The sequence below is a fragment of the Podarcis tiliguerta genome (genome assembly GCF_965153285.1).
Source record: "Podarcis tiliguerta genome assembly, chromosome: 1".
In the NCBI taxonomy this organism is placed as follows: Eukaryota; Metazoa; Chordata; class Lepidosauria; order Squamata; family Lacertidae; genus Podarcis; species Podarcis tiliguerta.
In genome coordinates, this window is record NC_139534.1 from 66,849,506 (window position 1) to 66,870,045 (window position 20,540).

At 42.8% G+C, this 20,540-nt stretch overlaps 2 protein-coding genes and 1 long non-coding RNA gene across 8 annotated transcripts in view; all 3 read right to left on the reverse strand.

The window, feature by feature from the left end:
- RIC3 (RIC3 acetylcholine receptor chaperone) overlaps positions 1–15,336 on the reverse strand; it is a 513,554-nt gene extending 498,218 nt beyond the window's left edge. The window contains exon 1 of the mRNA XM_083409404.1: positions 15,333–15,336. The gene's annotated coding sequence lies outside the window, so the exon portion shown is untranslated. The remainder of the gene's footprint in view (positions 1–15,332) is intronic.
- The window catches only part of LOC310666311, a 446,582-nt gene that overhangs the window by 209,579 nt on the left and 216,463 nt on the right, over positions 1–20,540 (reverse strand). The window lies entirely within an intron of this gene.
- LMO1 (LIM domain only 1) overlaps positions 1–20,540 on the reverse strand; it is a 101,977-nt gene that overhangs the window by 34,286 nt on the left and 47,151 nt on the right. The gene's annotated exons all lie outside the window — the stretch shown is intronic.

Consider the following 20,540-nt stretch of genomic DNA (forward strand, 5'->3'; position numbering starts at 1 on the left):
AAATCTGCTTTGGAAAGGACTCAGGAGTCCATTTGCAGCTGCATTGCTGCATTTACCGTGATATTCAATAATTTTAGTTTGGCTAATAAAACCAACAGCCCATTTCCCACAGAGTATGGTCTTCAATTAGACGGCCTACTGGGTGTCTTCCAATTCTAAGACTCCCTCCATATGAGACCAATAGTGAAGTGGAAAATGCTGAGACAGGACTTGAGACCGGACAAAGACAATTGTCTGCCTCTTATTGGTTGCATCAGTTACCACCAGAATCGCTACATGGACAGCTGAGCGATGCCGAGGCTGGCACAAGACACTCCAAAACTATTGACCCAAGAAGTGTCCATGTAAAGGAACAAACACTTTCTTACTTCTCACAGTTGAACCCAAGGTATGTCTAACACGGGCCACTTTGTATCAGACTTTATGACATTGAAATCCAGTTCAATAAATAAAACCCAGTAAGCACAGACCCATATAGGGATTGGGATTTTTGTTAGGAGTGGAGTGAGATACTTAGCATTTCTCCAAAGCTAAGAGTGCAGCCACCCATTACAAAACGAAACAAACAACAGGGTTGCTGTACACCCCAAATGGGAGGTGTAATTCAGTTCATATTTTGTCTTGGCAGCATCTTGCAGTGATCAACTGCCTCCCAGTGGCACCAAAATCTGTGGGGTAGGAGTAAGAAAGCACTCAGTATGACGAATCAGGAGCATGTGGTGACTTTTATTTATGGGCTAGATTTTTATCCCACCTGTTTTGAAAGGTTAGGGCAGCACCCTCACAACTGTTACATTTCTCAAACACACACACTGATCTTGATGATGCCTCCCTCTCCTTGTCTCCCCTGAACAGAAGACACGGCTTTGCTGGATGCTTCCAAAGATTTCTGGGGCAGCCCCTGCCATTCTCATAGCGTAGCAGACAATGGCTGCAGAGCAAGGCAGCAACATTTCAAGGGCAGAGGGTCACCAACAGAACTGATCCACCAGCCTTCAGAAGGCAGCAGAAGGTACTTTTGAAGCCATGTCTTCCCTCCAGCCAGTGTCCAGGTTTTTGACTTGACCTCTGCCTCACCTGAAGACGACTACACAACCTCTATCCGCTGCTATGCGAAGAGGTACCACAATCACAGCCCACTTCCTTGGGAGCCCACCTGCGGCAGGGCAGTTGTTTGGAAGAGAGGACTTCAGCAGCTGTAGCTTTGTAATGCAAGATATACCTACTGAAAATCTCTCTTCAAACAAACACAACTTTTTAAAGGTACACTAGCCCTGTCCCCTTTTCTATTGGGCAACCTACTCAAAGGTATTAAAACCCTTTTCTGTTACCAGAGAAGTGGCTCACCTACAGAAGATCTTGGGTTTCACTTCCAAATTTTGTTCACCTTTTGTTACTTTTGCCAAAATAGATTTGTGCCCCCCACCAATCTAAATTTTTGACACCTTTTCTGTTTGGGGTGGGGGAAATGCAGTAAGCGCTTGAGTGATAACAGGCTGTCTAATTTCAACATCCTGAAATGCTTCATTATACAAATCATCCCACCCCCTCCTCATCCAGTTTGAGACACGTTTTGGGAGAGCTTCTCGACTCCTGTCAAGTGAATCAGCATTTTGGCAATTTCTTCCAAATCTGGAATAAAATCTCATTTCAAAATGTCAACAAATTGCATGCAGGGGAGCGAGATCCATGTTCAAAACAGAAGCTTTAGTGGAAATATTCGGTTTCATTAGCTAGAAAGGAAAAGAGAAAATAGTTGCTGGGATGACAGTCATGCACCCAATACAAGTGGCCACCAGTGTTGTGTTGAGCTGCTACTGAAGTTCATATAGGCTGAAATGTTATGTCAAAAAGCATGAGGGGATCTTTCCTAGTCTGGGTATAGTATTATTGAGGGCCTTCTCAGTGCTGTCACCAGACTCTGGAAATCCCTCCCTGGAGAAGCTAGACTTGCTCCCTCCTTGTTGTCCTTCACCAGCAAGTCAAGAACCTCTTGTTCCAACACACTTTTGGAAATTGACTGCTTTTAATGAAAGGGTTGGTGCCATACTGTTTTTATTGTAATTTTTTAAATATATGTAATTAGTTTTCATTTTATTAATGTTTAATTGTGTTTAAATTGTGTGTTTTTAGCAATTCTTGTTTTTATCTGTAAGCTGCCTTGAGTCCTGTCAGGGCGAAATGTGAAGTACAAATAAATATATATTAATGGTGCAGGCATTTGACAGAAGGAGGCCCACAGAGAAGGCATCAGCACAACTTCACCAGCACTCAGGCATAAGAAAAGTCTCATCGAGCTTCATTCCTCTCTTTAAGAATAAAAATGGAAGAATCCATAGTAGCCTTTCATTTTTCGATGGGGGCAGGTGGGTGGCATTGAGGCTGTGAATGCATTACCATTCCCTCCACCTTCAGTATGGTGCCACCAGATAATGTTAGCCACAATCCTTTCATAGCCTGTAGCTTCTTGAGAAATAATAATATGGTGGTACCTCGGGTTAAGTACTTAATTTGTTCCGGAGGTCTGTTCTTAACCTGAAACTATTCTTAACCTGAAGCACCACTTTAGCTAATGGGGCCTCCTGCCGCGCCGCTGGAGCATGATTTCTGTTCTCATCCTGAAGCAAAGTTCTTAACCTGAGGTAATACTTCTGCGTTAGCGGAGTCTGTAACCTGAAGCGTATGTAACCTGAAGCATATGTAACCCGAGGTACCACTGTAATAATAATAATAGCAACAACAACAACAAAACAACAACAACAATATACTGCCCTTCATCCGAGGATCACAGGGTGCTGTACAATATAAAAACACAAAAATGCACAATATAGAAACAAACAAAAACAATACCCCCCCCCCAGTTTAAAAGACCATTAATTGGCTAATTAAATAAAGGGCTGGAAGAAGAGGAGCTTAGCAAAGCTCCATCGCTACACACACTCTCTCTCTTCTCTACCCAGAATAGCAAATGGCTTGAACAGAATTCATGGACAAATTCAAGCCAGGTAAAAAACCTCAAGGAGGGTGTGGAGGGGCTGCGGAGGAGATCAGCTAGAGAAAGTTAGAAGGCTGCATTCAGCCCATGGCCCTGTGAGTCCAGAAACACAAGTTATGGGTGGCATTAAACTAGGTTAAGGCTGTGACTACAGTTGTTTAGTTTCCCTTCCCCCACACACAAGTGCCTTAACGTCAGACAGCAGAGAATTTCTAACATGCGTAAATGTGAGTGGACATAAAATAGCCGTAGTTTTACCCTTGGGAGATGTCACACCTTAACCATGACTTTTTCTATAAAATTGTGACTGGCATGTGCCTTCCCTTTCTCCCCCCTCCCCCCTCCAATCCATAAAAGTCTCCTTTTAGAACAAATGATAAAAAGCTGAATTAGAACAAGAGAAGGAAATACTTTTAAGAATGTGGAAATTGGTCATAGGCAGGTTTCTTGCCTCCAACATACCTAGCAGACAAAAACAATTCGGATTCTTTACTATCCGTTTTAGAGACACAATGGTCTTCAGAAAGGCTTATGAGACAGGTAAAAGAGGGACACTTTCTGATTTTTCTTCTTCTCCCTTCTAGTTATTCGTGAAAAAGATCTCTCTCTTTTTTTTTTGCAGTTATCTTTGCAAGATAAAACACACACTCAGACACATTTGGTCAGTTTTCAGCAGGGGGTTTTCTAATGAAAAAAAGCAACTGTTTCAGAGATCATATGATGTTCAAAGCCGCTATTCCCACTCAGATAATAACGAGCAAGGTCAACCCGTGCCAGTCGGGTTCAGTTTTTTGAAATTACATTTTGGTCTGGAATGCTTTTCTCCCCGACACCCGAACCAACCTGGAGATGGAACAAATAGAGATGTAGAAAAGTTGGGGCTGTAATTAGCTGGCAACTAGTTGATGTGGGAAGGGCACTGAGAAACAAATTTCAAAACTGCCAGCATTCATCACTGCGGATTTCTGTGGCAAATAACAAGCAAAGATTGTCTCTGTGGCATTGTAACTTTCCAGTCCTACGCCTCTAGAGACGTGGCTCAGAGCAGGTAAAACCACTGTGCTTCTTCTTTTTGAGGGCTGCTCCAATGCCACAGAATTTCCACAGGGAAACGACTGTCCGCAATCTGCATATACGCCATCACATGTGCAATAATGAGTCACGTGTGCATGTTGCTGTGTATCCACAGGTGAGAAGCTGCAGCTAATGGGAGCTTCTCGCCATGTATACATTGTACACAGCAAAATGCATCTGTCACTACACATGGCTCAAAAATTTGTCCTGCTTCCGCTAGAAGTTGGACACTCAGTGTCACTGTTCCCATGCTGTGGAATACTCTTCCAGCAGAGATTTAGCAGTCATCCTCACTAATGCTCAGAGGGAATCTTCGAAAAGGTAGGGAATGAGGACCACACAACTATGGGCCAGTCAGTTTGACATCTATACCAGGAAAGATCCTAGACAGATAATTAAACAGTCTGTGAGTACTTAGAAAAGGATGCTATGATTATTAAAAGCCAGGATTGGTTTCTCAAAAACAAATGATGCCAGACTCGTCTTATTTCTTGTTTTTTGATAGAGTTACAAGTTTGGTGGATCAGGGGAATGCTGTGGGATGTAACGTATCTTGATTTCAGTAAGGATTTTGACAAAGTCCCCCATGATATTCTTGTGGAACAAATCTGGTAAAATGTGGGCAAGACAATGTTACTGTTAGGTGGATTTGTTGCTGGTTGACTGACTGAAGCCAATGAGTGCTCACTCATTATCCTGGAAAAAGTGACAAGTGGAGTGCTGCAGGGTCCTGTGTCAGGCCTGCGGTTCAACATATTTATTAATGTCTTGAATGAAGGAGCAGAGGGGATGCTCATCAAATTTGCAAATAACACCAAACTGGGAGGGGAAGCTAGTATCTCAGAAGAATTCAAGTTGTTCTTAGCAGATTGGAGAACTGGGCCCAAGCTGACAAAATGAAATTCAATAGGGACAAGTGTAAGGTTCTAACTTTCTGATGGCAACCACTGTTCAACAGTAGAACAGACTGACTCAGAAGGTAGCGTCTCCTTCATTGGAGGTTTTTAAACAGAGGTTGGATGGTCACCTGTCATGGATTATATAGCTGTGATTCCTACATTGTAGATGATTGGACTAGAATGATCCTTTGGATCTATTCCAACTCTATGATTCTATCTCCTGAATACTTAAAAGAAATGCTATAGGCCTATTCGGTTGTTAAAAAAAAAATCAGGATGAGCTAATCATCCCTTATGATTATTTTATATTGTTTTATGGTATCTTATGTTTTATTTGTATATACTGTTTTGCACTGCCTTATGTGTGGGTGGTGTATCAATAGAAATAAGGTAGATGCTCATTCCAACATGGAAGTGCTTTCAAGTTCAGAATGTTGTTAGCATTTCAAGCAGCCCCTGGCAAGAAACAGAAATATTCAGCATGGAAATATAAAGGCTGCAGTCATCTCTCCATTTCCAGTAGCTTGGTGATCACCACAGTCCTTGCAAGTTAGATACAGTGAGGGCCCACCTATATCATATTTATTTTAGAGCAATTTAATTATCATTCTGATAATTATTAATCTGAGACTTGTACAGACAATTCTGTAAGAGACCCCTACCCATATGCAAATAGAGCGCTCAGGAATTAATTTGTGCCATGGTTGAATAGGGTTGGGCAACCTTTTTTCTGTGAAGAGACACATTTCCTTACAGTAATCTGTTAGGGGCCAGCTCTTGGCACTGGGCAGCTCCAGAGGGATACTGATCTGGATTAACTAATCCAGAAAGAAAAGCAACTGGTTTCAATTTGCATCATGGCTACCCAAGACTGGAATTTCCAGTTCCGCACTGGCCTTCTCAGAAGTGAGTCCTGCAGGGTTTGAATTGCTGATGGTTTGTTGTTGTTGTTCTGTTTCTGTACAAAGGGCAAATAAAACTACTATTTTGGAAAGCACCTGAAAGCAACTCCTTTCTGACTTTAATGCCACAAACATAAAACAGCAGAAGCCTATTATTTGATCTCAGGCAGCTAGGGGAAATACTTTTTGACCTCCAGTCATGCTTTTATATATGTAATTTTTTAATATTTTCAGTGTTTTGTGTTACATTGTACATCACTTCAAGATGCATCATAGGAAGTGATTCAAAAATAAATGGATAAAACGTGGGCTGCATGTCATTGACCAGTGGGTAATGGTAAAGAATCCCCAGTCTTCAGGAGTGAAGGGTTTTCAGATCAGAAGATGGCGTTTTGGCACAGACGTGGTCTCCCCGCATCCCTTTCTTTAGGAATGAAAGCACTGCACTGCCAAGATTCCCCAGGGCAAGGGAAGACTGCTAAAGCAGCTTGAGATCTGCCCTGCACATAATTGTCCTCCATAACATACACATTCAAAAGCCTCGTCTTTGGTTGGAATCGGAAGATTTCGATTCCTTCCACCTTCAGCAGTCATCCAAAGCCATAAGCCCAGAAAGGAAGGTGAGGGAAAAGTTTATTGCATGCTGTTATGTGTTATGTGGTGTTTTATCAAAAAGAAATAAACAGCCTGCCAGAGGTACAATTCCACACGGAGAGAATAAGGTAATGCTAGAAATGAAACTACGTATTTGCGGTAACAAACTGATACTTGCTTGTTTAAATATGTGATCAAGACGTGTTACACAGAAAATGTTGATTGAGGAAGAAGGCTGGTTTCCAGCCTTTTTCATACACACACAAACACAAATGCCAGCAGGCTGGGGCACCTTTTTCTTAAGATCAGTGGATAAACTTTTTCTATTTTTGGTGACCAGTCCCCTTTCCCCCCCTTGTCCTTTCAGCTTAATAGACTCGCTGCTGGTAAAAACAAAAAACAAAACCTGTTTGGAGTGCTCACGGCTTCAGCGTACATTAAAAAAATTATGGACACCACCTCTGGTCATACTGAAATTTACGAGGGTGTCTAAACAGGCTGTTATTGTACTGGGTAAGCTAGACTTTACCGCCGTTCAAAGAATGACAAACTGGCTTTAATCAGCCTAGGCCTTCCATGGCAAGAGCGTTCTGTTTGAGTCACACCACTAGCACCCAACTTTATTTTAAATTGGCTTTTTGAGGTGGCCTTGAAAAGGTAAAACCATTTGCATGTCCCTTCCATTGCACGAGGCCAAAAACATGCCTGAGATTTAGAGCAGACACAGGAAGGGTTGCTTGCCTGCACTGCACAGCCACACAGATTCCCTAGACGTCAAGCACAAACACCCCAGTGTCGTCTGCTCTGGAAGAGGTTTGCTGCTGCTATCTGAAAAGCATGGAAATTCACCATCTCATTTCTTTAATGCAACTCTAAAGGTTAATTGGTCTGTGAAAGAGTAATGTGGGACTGCTGGCTAATGAAAGACGCCTCGAGGCTTCCCTGCCTTCTTGTGTTTTATAGGAACGAGTCCAGAGTTGAGCCCGCTGTCGAGATCGCCACAATCTCAGTCGCTCTCAATCACCTCACAATCAACGTGGATTTTTTTTTAATAAAAAAGGGGGGTTGGGGAAGGGAAATGCTTCACATTAAAGCAACAGTAGCTGAAGGCAGTTTAGTTCCACCTGTATTTTATGCCTTGTTAGAAGGGGCTCCGTCGAGTGCGGCAAACTGGCTTCCTCATTACCACCGCGCAGAACTAAAAGCAGGCCTAATTAAAGAAGCGTGCGAATATTCTGTGTGGGAAAAGACGGCCTCCCACATCCCATAAGGGGATCCGGCCAAAATCTTCAATTTGCCAGTTATGACAGCTAATTAGTTATTCTATTCAAAATCTTTGCTTTAAATAAAAGAACTAATTATACACAAAGGTCAGTCCCCCACCTCCTGTGAAGCACACATAATTGGCTTATTTCCCCAACATTGTGTGTGTTTTACACAATGCTTTCGGGCAGATGGCTTTAACTCTTTCCGGCTGCAACTCAAGTTGGAGCGGTTTCCACCCCCAAGACTTGTATGTGAATCCTAATAGCCACTCTTCTTCTTTTTTTTTACTCAAATGTATCTCAAGATTCCCTCCCCTACTACACCCGCACCTAAAATCAGGGAGCAAATGCTTCATTCATTGTTGCTTCAAAGATAGAGACAATAATTATTGCTTGTCGTTTCTAGAGCACTTTTCGCGTGCTTTACCACCCATATCTCATCACACAGTTCATTGCACAAAAGCGTGGGTTTGCGAGGTAATTCTTTAGAAGATCTTGTGAAGAAAACGAAGACTAAAAAAACAGACTCCTGGTACTTAAATGATTGCATAGTTGACAATAAGCAACAGCACTGAAATGGGAGGAAAGGGGAGTTACATAACTTCAAATTTTTCCCCAACTATTACCCATTTGAAATGGTTTAATCCCATTATAAACAAACTCCCTTGATTAACCACAGGCCAGGGTTCAAGTGTCAAGTCTGGATTTCCACTGTGGACCTTTGTAGGTTGCAAGTGGGAACGTTGAGGAGCAAGCTGTATTTAGCAAAGGAAAAGAAAATCCATGCTAAGCTTTGGAATTCATGCTTTGGAATGAAATTTGGGCTTTGTGGGGAGGAAATATTTCTGAAACGGCGAATAGGCTGGAACGGAACAAAACCATCCACTGTCAAGCTTTGCTACCAAACCTTACAGCTGTGCAGCAATTTTAGCACTGAGGTACAGAGACGCACTCGAACATTTCCTTCCTTATATCAGGGAAAACATTCTTCCCTGCTCCTTTAATTGCTAATCACTGGGAAACTAAAGGTTTAACTTAATTGCTACATAATCAAAACAGCATGGCTTTCAATGTGCAGATGTCAACGTGCAATGTGAGGAATGCAACCACGATCCCCACCAAAGGCCATGTGTGAATATGGCTTTCAGATTTTAGCTTCTCACTGGGAGCCCAAAATGCCTTGCGGGCATGTTGCTCTGGTCTTCAAAGTAAGGGCCTCGGGAGTCCCTGCCCCCCTGGTTTTCTGAGTATGCTTCCCTGCTCTTCTGGAGTGCTCCCCCTGGTTTGCTGTCTGATTCTGTAGCAGCTGCACTAGTCAACCTAAGCAGTTCACACACAGATACGGCCTGTGCATGTGCTGAGGAGATTTTTATGAAGACTCATTCAAAGAGACCCGGAAGTGGCATTGAGTGAGCATGTCTCAGAAATAAGTGCTTCCACTAAGCGCTAACCATCTCTCTCTCCCCCTGCAGTATTAATATATCATAGGCATTCCCTCAGCTTAGACACCACAGTTTTCTACTCTTTGTGACGCATCCAAGATCGCACTAAGTACCGGAGTTAAAAAAATAAACAAATAAAAACCCAGTCTTGAAACACAATTACACCCACCGTCTCACTGGCATTCTACTTATTCAGACAGAATAACTTCGCACTTCTTAAGAACCAAAGTTATGGCCGGCAATCAAAAAGACTTTTTAGTAATGTGTGGCAAAAGTGCTTTCAATATGTACTTAGCTCTCCTCCTGTCCTACCCTCCCCCCCCATTCCAATTGCTCATATACACATTGGAAACTGCTTCCCAGAAGTTCATCAGCCCTTGGGGGGGGAAAGCTTGCTAGGCAATATGTAGGGAGTTTTGTTTCTTTATTGAAGTATTTATTTATTTAAAGCCATTTACATACCACTGAATCATTGGCATTTTTAAGTGGTGTGCCTAAAAACAAACCGTATGGCAAGTAAAACGATAAAAAAACCCACATAAAATGAAACAGTAGCAAGTACGCTACCCTAAAATGCCCACTAGAATGTGACTTTGTCATGAACCTGAAGTTCATCAAATGGGAGTGCCTGTCAAATCTCAGGTGGGAGACAGTTCCACAGGTACGCACAGTTATAAGCCGTGCCTCTTGAGACACGGGAGAGCACCAACAGAGACTTGCCCCAAGATCTCAGCGACTGGTCAGGGATACAAGAGATGAGGTGGCCCTTCAGATATCCTGGGCACAGCATTTTGCACTAGCTGGAGCTTTCGAACCAGGAGCAAGTTTAACATCATACTGAGAAGGGGGATACATACAACTGTGCATGCAGAGTGCCCTATGCAGATCCAGTGGGTCTATGCCCACATTTCTGTGGTGTGTGGTTTATTGCGTGACCAGGTGTAACAGCCCCAGCCCCCAGGGATCATAAGAAAGGAATAAAGACTCTGACGATGTTATGGAATTAAAATTAGGCCACAACTTTATTAAACTTCTAAATGTAGGAAGTCCTTGGCTTGGGCCTTGGGCGTGTATCCCTCGCAGCCCCCCAGCCGGGGAAACTGGGGCACAACAGGGTAAATGGGATATGGGGGTGCTCTGTGAGATGTAAATATAGTAGGCAGTCCAGTCCATATCCCCTCATGCAGGGTAGTTCACGGACAACCTTTCAGTGTATGGCCAGTGACACCCATTATATAATCCCTTTAAGAGGGGACCGTGGAATCGCCACCGCAGGGGGGTGAGTCACCACCTCACACACACATTACAGGGAAGAAAAGACTAAAAGATTCCACCCAAGGCCATTACCACCAAAGTTGTGATGAACTGCTGTGGAGAAGACCAAACCTGCCATTGCAGGAAAATTTCTTCCTGATCCTTTAACAGCAACCAATCAAAGACCGTAGCAGCACCCGCGAAACATGAAGAAAAAGTTAACCTGCAAGGGCGGGTAGGGAGGGTGAATCTCCAGAGCCGACTGCCTGGTTATCATCAGTTACACCCCCTATTTATAAATGGGGCTGGTCCCGCCTCCCAGCAAGAAACTCAATTACTGAGGCTGGGCGTGAACCTCCAAATAATAACACTGAGAGGCAAGCCAGCCCCCTCTCTACTAGAAAGTTCCATGGGAACTGTAGCACCACGCGTGATCCCGCAAAGGGCACCCACATTATAAAGTGTGAATGTTTATTAGTTAATTTAGATCTTTTTACGGCACGCTTCAGGAGTTATCAGGGAGAAATCCTAGTTTCCCAGGAAATCTCCCTACCTTTCACTTGAGAAAACCTGACTGCTCATTCATTATTGTTGACATTTTGGAATGTGAAGCACTCTTCAGTCCCATTCTTCTCAAGTTATGCTCCTGTGAATTAAAAAGTACTGGGTGAATCAAAGAAACATGTATAAGAACGGAGTCAGGCTCTGTAACGGCTGCACCTTTAAAGCAATTTATGGTTTGAGGTCAGAGACTGGGAAGACACAGCATGGCATTTGAGAGCACAAGCTTTAAAAAGGTTTAATTCCAGCATTTATAGTTGAGCCACCTCATTCCAGTAAAAGACTGGCATCTAGGAGTCTGGCAAAATTAAATGAATGGCAAAGTAATCTCATTAACTTTGGTCAACACAATAAAGAAGCAGCATTTCAAAGTTGTCTCCAATGGTTGTAAAATGTCAGACTCGCCACACTGCACAAACAGAAGCAACTGCTCATCTTCTGGCAATAATAATAATAATAATAATAATAATAATACAATATAGTCCAGTCTATAAGCAAAATTGTCTTATTGTTGGCAGACTCTCATAATATATATATATACAGTAGTACCTCGGATTAAGTACTTAATTCGTTCCGGAGGTCTGTACTTAACTTGAAACTGTTCTTAACCTGAAGCACCACTTTAGCTAATGGGGCCTCCCGCTGCCACCGCGCCGCTGGAGCATGATTTCTGTTCTCAACCTGAAGCAAAGTTCTTAACCTGAAGCACTATTTCTGGGTTAGCGGAGTCTGTAACCTGAAGTGTATATAACCAGAAGCGTATGTAACCCGAGGTACCACTGTATTTGCAAAAGCACATTTATTGGTATACAAATCATCAAGGAGCAAAACATCCAAATCTGATTCCATTTTTAATGCCAGCGTCCTGCAAGGATTTCCGTAAAAGTATGCAACATATTCACTCTGAATTTCAAAGAAACTCATGGAAGAACATTATTTGTGAACATTTCCTTATGAGATGGGCCATAGCTCAGCAATGCAGCAAATGCTATGCATACAGAATGATCCGGGCTCAACCCTTTGCCATTGCCAGTTAAAAGGATTTCATGGTAGCAGTGCTAGAACAAAAATCCCTTGCTGGATACCTGTGACAGCCCCCACCATGGCAGACTAGACCACAGATGGGTGGGCTCTAGTTCCACATAAAGACAGGTTCATGTGACAATAATGTAAGGCATTAGCACTGTCTTGTTCTTACAGAATCTGTTTCCCAAACAAGAAAACGGAGTGTGTTCTTATTAGAAGATCCTGGAAGGCATTACTCTGATTACTCATGGATCGGGATCAAAGAGAATTAGAACCAAATTATCATTATAGCTCCCATGTGTAAAGAAAATTAAGGTCACATAGTCTTTGGTATGCAGAGGTTTTTGTGTGTGTGTGTGTTATTGCAAATAATGCAATGGGTAGAATGGAATACACTGAAGACCTAACACTGGGCTGCAACCAGACTTAGGCCACAGCTGCACTACACATTTAAAGCACTATTATTCCGCTAGCAGTTATGGCTTCTCCCAATGAATCCTGGAAACTGTAGTTTGTTAAGGGATCTGAGAGTTGTTAGGCGACCCCTATTCCTGTCACAGAGTTACAATTCCTAGAGTGGTTTAACAACCAATCCTTCTTACCAAAGAGCTCTGGGAATTGTAGTTCTGTGACAGGGACAGAGGCCTCCTAACAACTCTCAGTAGCCTTTGATACTACAGTTCCCAGGATTCTTTGGGGGAACTCATGGCTGTTAAAGTGGTATCCCAGTGCTTTAAATGCATGGTGCAGAGACGGGCTTTCTTGAGATTAGATTCATTACTAAAAGCTTGACTAAGTCTGGTTCCAGTCCATTAAAAGATAGCCAGCTGTGGTCCAATCTTAACTAAGCTTGCTCCCAGGGTTAGGACTCTTCACCAGAGCTGACAGTGTATTATAGTCGAATGAATAAGGTGACTGCTGAAGTCACCATGAAGTCGAATGAATAAGGTGACTGCTGAAATAGGCATTGGGCGCGGGTGGCACTGTGGTCTAAACCACTGAGCCTAGGGCTTGCCGATCGGAAGGTCAGTGGTTTGAATCCCTGCGACGGGGTGAGCTCCCATTGTTCGGTCCCAGTTCCTGTCAACCTAACAGTTCGAAAGCGCATCAAAGTGCAAGTAGATAAATATGTACCGCTCTGGCAGGAAGGTAAACGGTGTTTCCGTGCACTGCTCTGGTTTCGCCAGAAGCGGCTTAGTCATGCTGGCCACATGACCCGGAAAAACTGTCTGCGGACAAACGTCAGCTCCCTCGGCCAGTAAAGCGAGATGAACGCCACAACCCCAGAGTCATTCGCAACTGGACTTAACTGTCAGGGGCCCTTTAGCCTGCATCCTTCCAAAAGAGGAAGAAATTTTGTTCATCATGCCTGACATTGATTTGGAACTTAAAATGTTATTTCATGACAGTCATCTTTGTATAACCATTTAAGAAGTTATAAACTTTGATTATTTGAATCCATTGCAATCACTGTATCACATACAAGAATATTGCTTAACTGTATCCCCACCCCATCCCAAATCTCCATGAAAATATAGCTTTTGGGATTAGACCTTTCTGATATTCTTCAGCTGACTCTTCAGCTATTGTTTGTAAATCCACCCATGATTTCCAGGTATCTTGTCTTTCTTAATTTTTTAACACACTTAAAGTTGTTTAAAGTTGTTCTGAAGTTAAAAAGGTCTATCATTGCAAGGAAGACATTTTTCCCCTTTCCTGCAAAACACACACTCACACACAGTGTGTATCAGGCTCTACCTCCCCACAACCTTAATAGAATTTCAGCATTCACTGCCAAATGGCCATCTGATGTTCTCTTCTGTGTACAAAGATTAAACCAGTCTGTCACAGGAGCACTAATGCAGTCAAATGACAAGTCTCCAGCCTCAAGCTTTTACAGGACTACAGACATTTCTGAAGACTTTTGGAGCCCAAAATAATGGGAGGGCATGAGAGGAAGTCTCTTCCCACAGATGCCTCCCCCCCCCCCCCCCGTATCTTCAGGTCATCAGCACATCACTGCCCTCAGACCTGCAGGTTTGGGTGCTTTTTGTGAAAAAAGGGTATAACATTTTCATTGTTGCAGGTAACAATGTAGGTTTGGGAAGAGGCGGAAGAATGGAGAAAAGCCAAATGCGTTTGGAAGAAATCTGGTCATTGCATGATATTTCACACTATTACTGAACTGCTCCACGTACAGCCTCAGGATCTAAAAGAAAGCCTTGAAATATATTTGTCTAAAATCTGCTTATCCTATTCAGAAATTACAACATTATAACTGGATTTGCAGCATGGGCCTGTGTGCACCAGCCCTGCCCCTTCCACCAAGGGGACTTGTACGTGGGTTCACATGAACTAACTTACAAGCCCACCCCCACCACCCCCAAAATTGGGGACGTTCTGGAATCAGAGTTTTTGTCCACAGGAAGGTTTGCAAGTGTGTCCAGACTTTGCTACTCAAGGTGACAGTGTCTGAATAGAAGCACCGTGGTCCAGCACACATGGTAAACACAGTTTAAACCTTGCAACTTCTGAAAAGGCCTAGAGACTTATGTGGATCTGACCTTTTTTTTATTATTCAGCTTTTCAAGATGTGCCCCATACAATATCTAATGGTTGTAGAGTCATTTACACTTCCTCTGTATCAGAAAAGGTGAATGACAACCCCTTTGAAGTCTGTATTAATGGACTTCCTAGTTTATTCAATTCATGCATCATGAAATGTAGGTCATGAAATACAGACCTCCGACGATTCAAAAAGATGCTGCTCCCTTCCACACTTAGCCTCTTTATACCTTTACAAATAACAGCAGAACCAAAACATTTTCTATTAAAAGTTGGAAGAGATTTTTTTAAAAAAACTTTTCCTCTCCAGCTGAAAGAACGAACAGCCTCCCTCCCCACCCAGTTCTTTGCAGGAATAACTACAGACCATTTGCATGCTGAGCTGTCAGACCATGCACTTTCCATTAAAGAGATAACATCCTTTTTCATAAGTCCATTTGGGATCCATTTTAGTGTTATCTAAAAATCAAATCTACACGGTAATCCTTTTAATGTACTCTTGACTTTTAAAAAACAGCTTTATGTTCCTTCAGGAAATGTTTTAAGCCATTACTTGGTAATTACTATTCACCCATGAAAACACTGATCTTTTACAATATATAATCAGTTTGCAGACTCAAAAATAAAGCAGGCTAGAATTTTGTCGAGTGAAAGCAGGGGAGAACAACCCAAAGGTTATGGGAGTAAAGCCATTTTCTACTCAGCAGTCTAAATATCAAAAGTGGTATATTTCTCCATTATGCAAGAAAATTGTGCCGTCGTGGCAGAGCTTCCAAGGCGCCATAGGAAGATAGCTTGATGTAGAGGGGTCACCATTTTGTTTTAAAGTCAAGTTTTGCAAACAAAAGCAGTGATCAATTCTCTTTCACTTTATATGCAGGAAGTGTTAATATTTCCAAACATAGCTTCTGTTTTGCTGTATGACTACAACACTCAGAGAGTGTCAAAGGGGGAAAACAATAGAAACAATACACCACAGGGAGTGGTCTAAAGGCGCATGAGGCCAACTTCCATTTTAAAGCTAAAGAGGTTTGGGTCTGGTCAACGCTTGGATGGGTGACTACCTTGGAACCACAACTTCCATGATGGAAGAGGTGTGGGATATAAAGGTAATAAAATAAATAAGTGCTTATTTCCACTCTCCCAACTATTGTTTCTGATACAGGATCAGACTCAATGCACAACCACCACTCTGGGATCTAAATACCTCCACTACAGGTAGCCTTTCCTACTCCTTTTTTCACCATTCTCATTCTTTTTCCATCTATCATTGCCAAGTCCAATTTAAAGCCCTGGGCATTGATCCTTAAAGCCCTATATGGTCCTGGAGAATGTTAAGTGAGTATCTGCCTGTGCCAGGTTAACCTGCCCAGGTCTTAAATTCAGCCCCTGCTTACAGGTCCAGCAATCAGAATGGCAGGCACAAGAGTCGAGGCCTTTTTGGTAGTGGGTCCATATCTGTGGAACATCTTCCTACAAGAGGTACCATTTGGCTCCCCTTCCCGTTTTCAGGTAGGCACACTTAAAAACCTTTTAATTTCATTTTGCCTTTGATTAAAGGGCGTCAGACTTTAAATTGTTACTGGCCATTGCTTTAGATTGTTTTTAAAAATGGTGATATTGCTGGCTGTATTTTGGGGTGCTGTTCTTTTACACTGCTCTTTTAGTTCCAATATTTCACATTTCAGTGTGATTTTTAAATTGTTTTTACTAACAGTAGACCACCTTAGGAAAACTGTGCTTTTGAAAGGTGAAACATAAATCCTTGAACATAAATATAAAAATATCCCTACACTGGACTACTGCTGTAAGAGGCTGCCACATAAGGCATGCTTGTTTCACCCAGACCTGCTAAATCCCATAACGAGTGCTCCAAATTTAGCCACTCCCCGAATATTTTATCCACTCGGAAGCAGATATCCCTTTCACCCTCCACTACAAGGAAAGGAGGAAAAAATGGTTCTGAAAGTGGTTGTGAATACCTAAAGTGCTGGCCCCGAGGGCACCTTCTACTTAAACACAGTCCTTAGGCAAAATCCTTTCAGCATCCTCATTTAGCCTACCCTGAAGTCAGAGACTAAAACACAGATCATGACTAGAGCAGATTTTGACACATTTGGTTCTGGAAATCCCATTAACTTAGAGGCCTTTCAAACTTCCAGTTACTTTAACATGCACCTCAAACCAGGGGGATGTGTTTACAAGAGCATTTTTAAGTATGGGAAGATGGAATCCAGCACTTTGGATATTCCACTGGGCTGCCCAGGCTTCGCAAGGTGGCATCCCTGCAACAATTTATTTGCAAATGCAGGCAACATTCAGAGGAGGAGAAAAAGTTCCTGAGTGTTCCCCACTGCTTAACACCTTAGGAGTATAGGAAGCGGCCTTCTACTGAGTCAAGCCATTGGTCCATGTAGCTCACTATTGTCAACACTGACTGTGAGCCGCTCTCTGGGGTTTAAGACATGGAGAGATTCTTAGTCCTACCTGGAGACACCATGGATGGAAGCTGGGTCCTTTTGCAAGTGAAACATGAGCTCTACCACTGAACTGCAGCCATCTTCTTCAGCCCCAGCACCACTGTCTTCTGAGAAGCTCAATGCATAGGCTCGGATTCAGTGAAATGCTTTCTGAATGGAGTTTTCCTGACTCACCCTTCCCATTGCACAATCCTGCACCTCTCCCAGAGTAACTCTTGGTGGTTCAGCTGGAGAGGGATTAGGGACCCCTTCACACCAAGAGAAGTGATTTGTGCTTATGATCCAAGCCGTTCTCTTTTCTTCCTGTTTGAAGAAATCATCTGACTTTGGGCCAAATGCGATGTGACCTTAAATGCAAATCTGCAATGAATACGGAGGCTGCAGTGATATTTGCTGTTTTATTTTCACCTCCTTTCCTAAGTATTCCCAGTTTTAAATTGCCCTTTTCGCTGCTGCTCTACACTGAGCTGGTATGTTTAGTGAGCTCTCTATGACTCCAAAATCTCTTTCCCGAGTGCTTCAACCAATTAACACCCAATCAGCATACATAAAAAGCTTTTTTTTGGTCCTGTTTGCGCATCACCTTACAATTCTATCTGACCAGTTTGAATGCAGCTCCTTTTACAGTTATTTAAGATCCATGTGATTATTATTTTTTTACCATCCTGTGCTATTGGGGTTCAACTGCAAACTGGTCCAAACGTAAATATATTTTGGTCAGGGGGTGCCACTGTTTACTTTCTCTTGTTGCAAAAGGATTTTCTGATTGTGTGTAGATTCAGCGCCCCTCCCCCAAACCCCTTTTATACAACACATAACTTGTTTATAAAAGTTATTATCATAACATGTGATGATAGACATTGAAAGGTGGGTGGGTGGGTGATAAATTAAATGAATATTTGGATATCAGCCACGAGTCAAATGGGGCCTCAATGGATTAGACTGAGACAGTCCAATCCAATGTGGCATACTATCAAAACAGCATGGCATGGCCTCCTAAAGAGCTTTCCATAATATAAGGCAAGAATGGGGAACTTGTGGCCTTCCAGATGTTTTGGACTCAACTGCTATCAGCCCCTGCCAGCTTGTCCAATGATCAGGAATGATGGAAGCTGTAGTTCAGCAACATCTGGAGGGCTCACAGTTCCTCACTTCTTATATAAGGCCAGACACAGAAATGGACACTCCTGATATGTGGCCAAAGACAGAACTGGAGACCAGAAAGACCTTTGCTCTGCCCAAATGAAGCAATTTTTAGGTCCATTTATCCCTAGCCTCGCTTACTGCCTTTAAATATGCAGTTCTATAGCCATTTACCTAGGAGTAAGCTCCAGTGAATTCAATGGGACTTACTTCTGAGTCAACATGTTGTAGTAGAATTGTGCAGTAAGGCAATTACAGATCCTTCAGAGGACCCATCACTTTATTCCACGGCTGTTAAGTTCCTTTAGTGTTTGTTGGATTTTTGAGTGCTGAAGGGAACTGGACTTACCAAACTAATAAAATAAGGCATTCTAAGCACCTTCCAATCTTTTTAGAACAGTCCGATTCTCTCGGCAAGTCTCAATTTCACTGCCTCAGGTAACTGTGTGCCAATGCACTGAACCAGAAAGCTAGAGTCTAGCAGGAGTTAGAGACACATTGCTAACATCAGGGTTATTTTAGATTAGGGTACTTCAAAATCAATTTTGGATTCAAACTTTTAAATGCACTCACTCTCCAGAACAGAGAAAACGAACTTGCAATAAGTGGGTATTTTCAAGGCTAATTTGCTACAGGCTTCAGTGCAACTCAAAAGTTTTCTAAAGAAAAGAAGCAACTTGGAACCTTTTGGTGCTCGCAGGCCTAAATCAGGTGTGTGTGTGTGGGGGGGGATTGGATCTCAACAATTCTAGAAAGCTTCAGGCTGATTTGTACAGTAGTTCAGGCAGCCTAGGAGAACCTGCGCCATTTGAACGTTCATATTACCATGTCTTTTCTCGCTTTGATTAGCACCTTACTCAGTTTCACTACTAAAAGACTAGAGAAACTTAAATGGTACTGTATATAATGAAGCGCGTACCCAGAAAATGCAAAACAGGAGATGAAACAAACCCATAGGTGCAAGAAATTAAACTTCAACAATGCAAAGTGTGTTATGTTTCAAGCCACACTGTTCAGAGACACTTGCATAGATTTTATAAATACATCTAAAGCTTCTTTAGCTCCTGCTGTTGTATTAATTTATGGGTCCGTGTAAGCTTTGTGTAGTCATCTGATTTGAAAAGGGGGCTATAAGTATGTTTAAAAACCACACACACACTTCCAGTGCTTGTCCCCAAGGGTGATCCCAACAAGAACAACCCTTCTAGCATCTGAGCCTACCTGAAAGGGGATCCCATGTCTTAAAATGCCTGCATGGGAATTCTAGGTTCAGCACAGGAGCTCTCTTGAGATCAGGCAATGTCTCCACATGTACTATGGGTAAAAAGGTAAATGTAAAGGACCCCTGGATGGTTAAGTCCAGTCAAATTTGACTATGGGGTGCAGCAGTCATTTCCACTTTCAGGTCGAGGGAGCCAGCATTTGTCTGGAGACTGCTTTCTGGGTCATGTGGCTGGCATGACTAAGCTGCTTCTGGTGCAATAGGACACCGTGACGAGTGCCAGAGCACACGGAAATGCTGTTTACTTTCCCGCCACAGCAGTACTTATTTATCTACTCAGGCTGGTATGTTTTTGAGATGCTAGGTTGGCAGGAGCTGGGACAGAGCAACAGGAGCTCACTCCATTGTGCGGATTCAAACTGCTGACCTTACGATCGGCAAGCCCACGAGGCTAAGCGGTTTAGACCACAGCGCCACCCACGTCCCTATACTATATATAGGCATGGAACGTGCTATCTTGCAGAGCCACTTCTTCTATGCAGCAACTAAGAACAAAAACTAGGAGCCATGAGAAGCAGATACTTGGCTTGTTATAATAATAATAATTTAATAATTTTATTATTTACACTCCACCCATCTGGCTGGGTTTCCCCAGCCACTCTGGGTGGCTCCCAACAGAACATTAAAAACAGAATAAAACTTCAAACGTTAAAAAATTCCCTAAACAGGGCTGCCTTCAGATGTCTTCTAAAAGTCAGAGTGTTGGTTATTCTCTTGACATCTGATGGGAGGGCATTCCACAGGGTGGGCGCCACTACCGAGAAGGCCCTCTGCCTGGTTCCCTACAACCTCACAGTGAGGGAACCGCCAGAAGGCCCTCAGAGCTGGACCTCAGTGTCTGGCCTGGACCACGAGGGTGGAGACGCTCCTTCAGGTATACTGGGCCAAGGCTGTTGTTGTTCAAGATACAGCAGCCCTAGGGAATCTCCAACAGGGATGTGGTGTGTCAGGAAGGGGCGATTTTGTCCCTGTGGTCCCAATTCAGATCAGCCCCCTCCCCATAGCTGCTATTTAATAAACAAAAACCAAACATGCAATGGCCAACCCCGTACTTAACA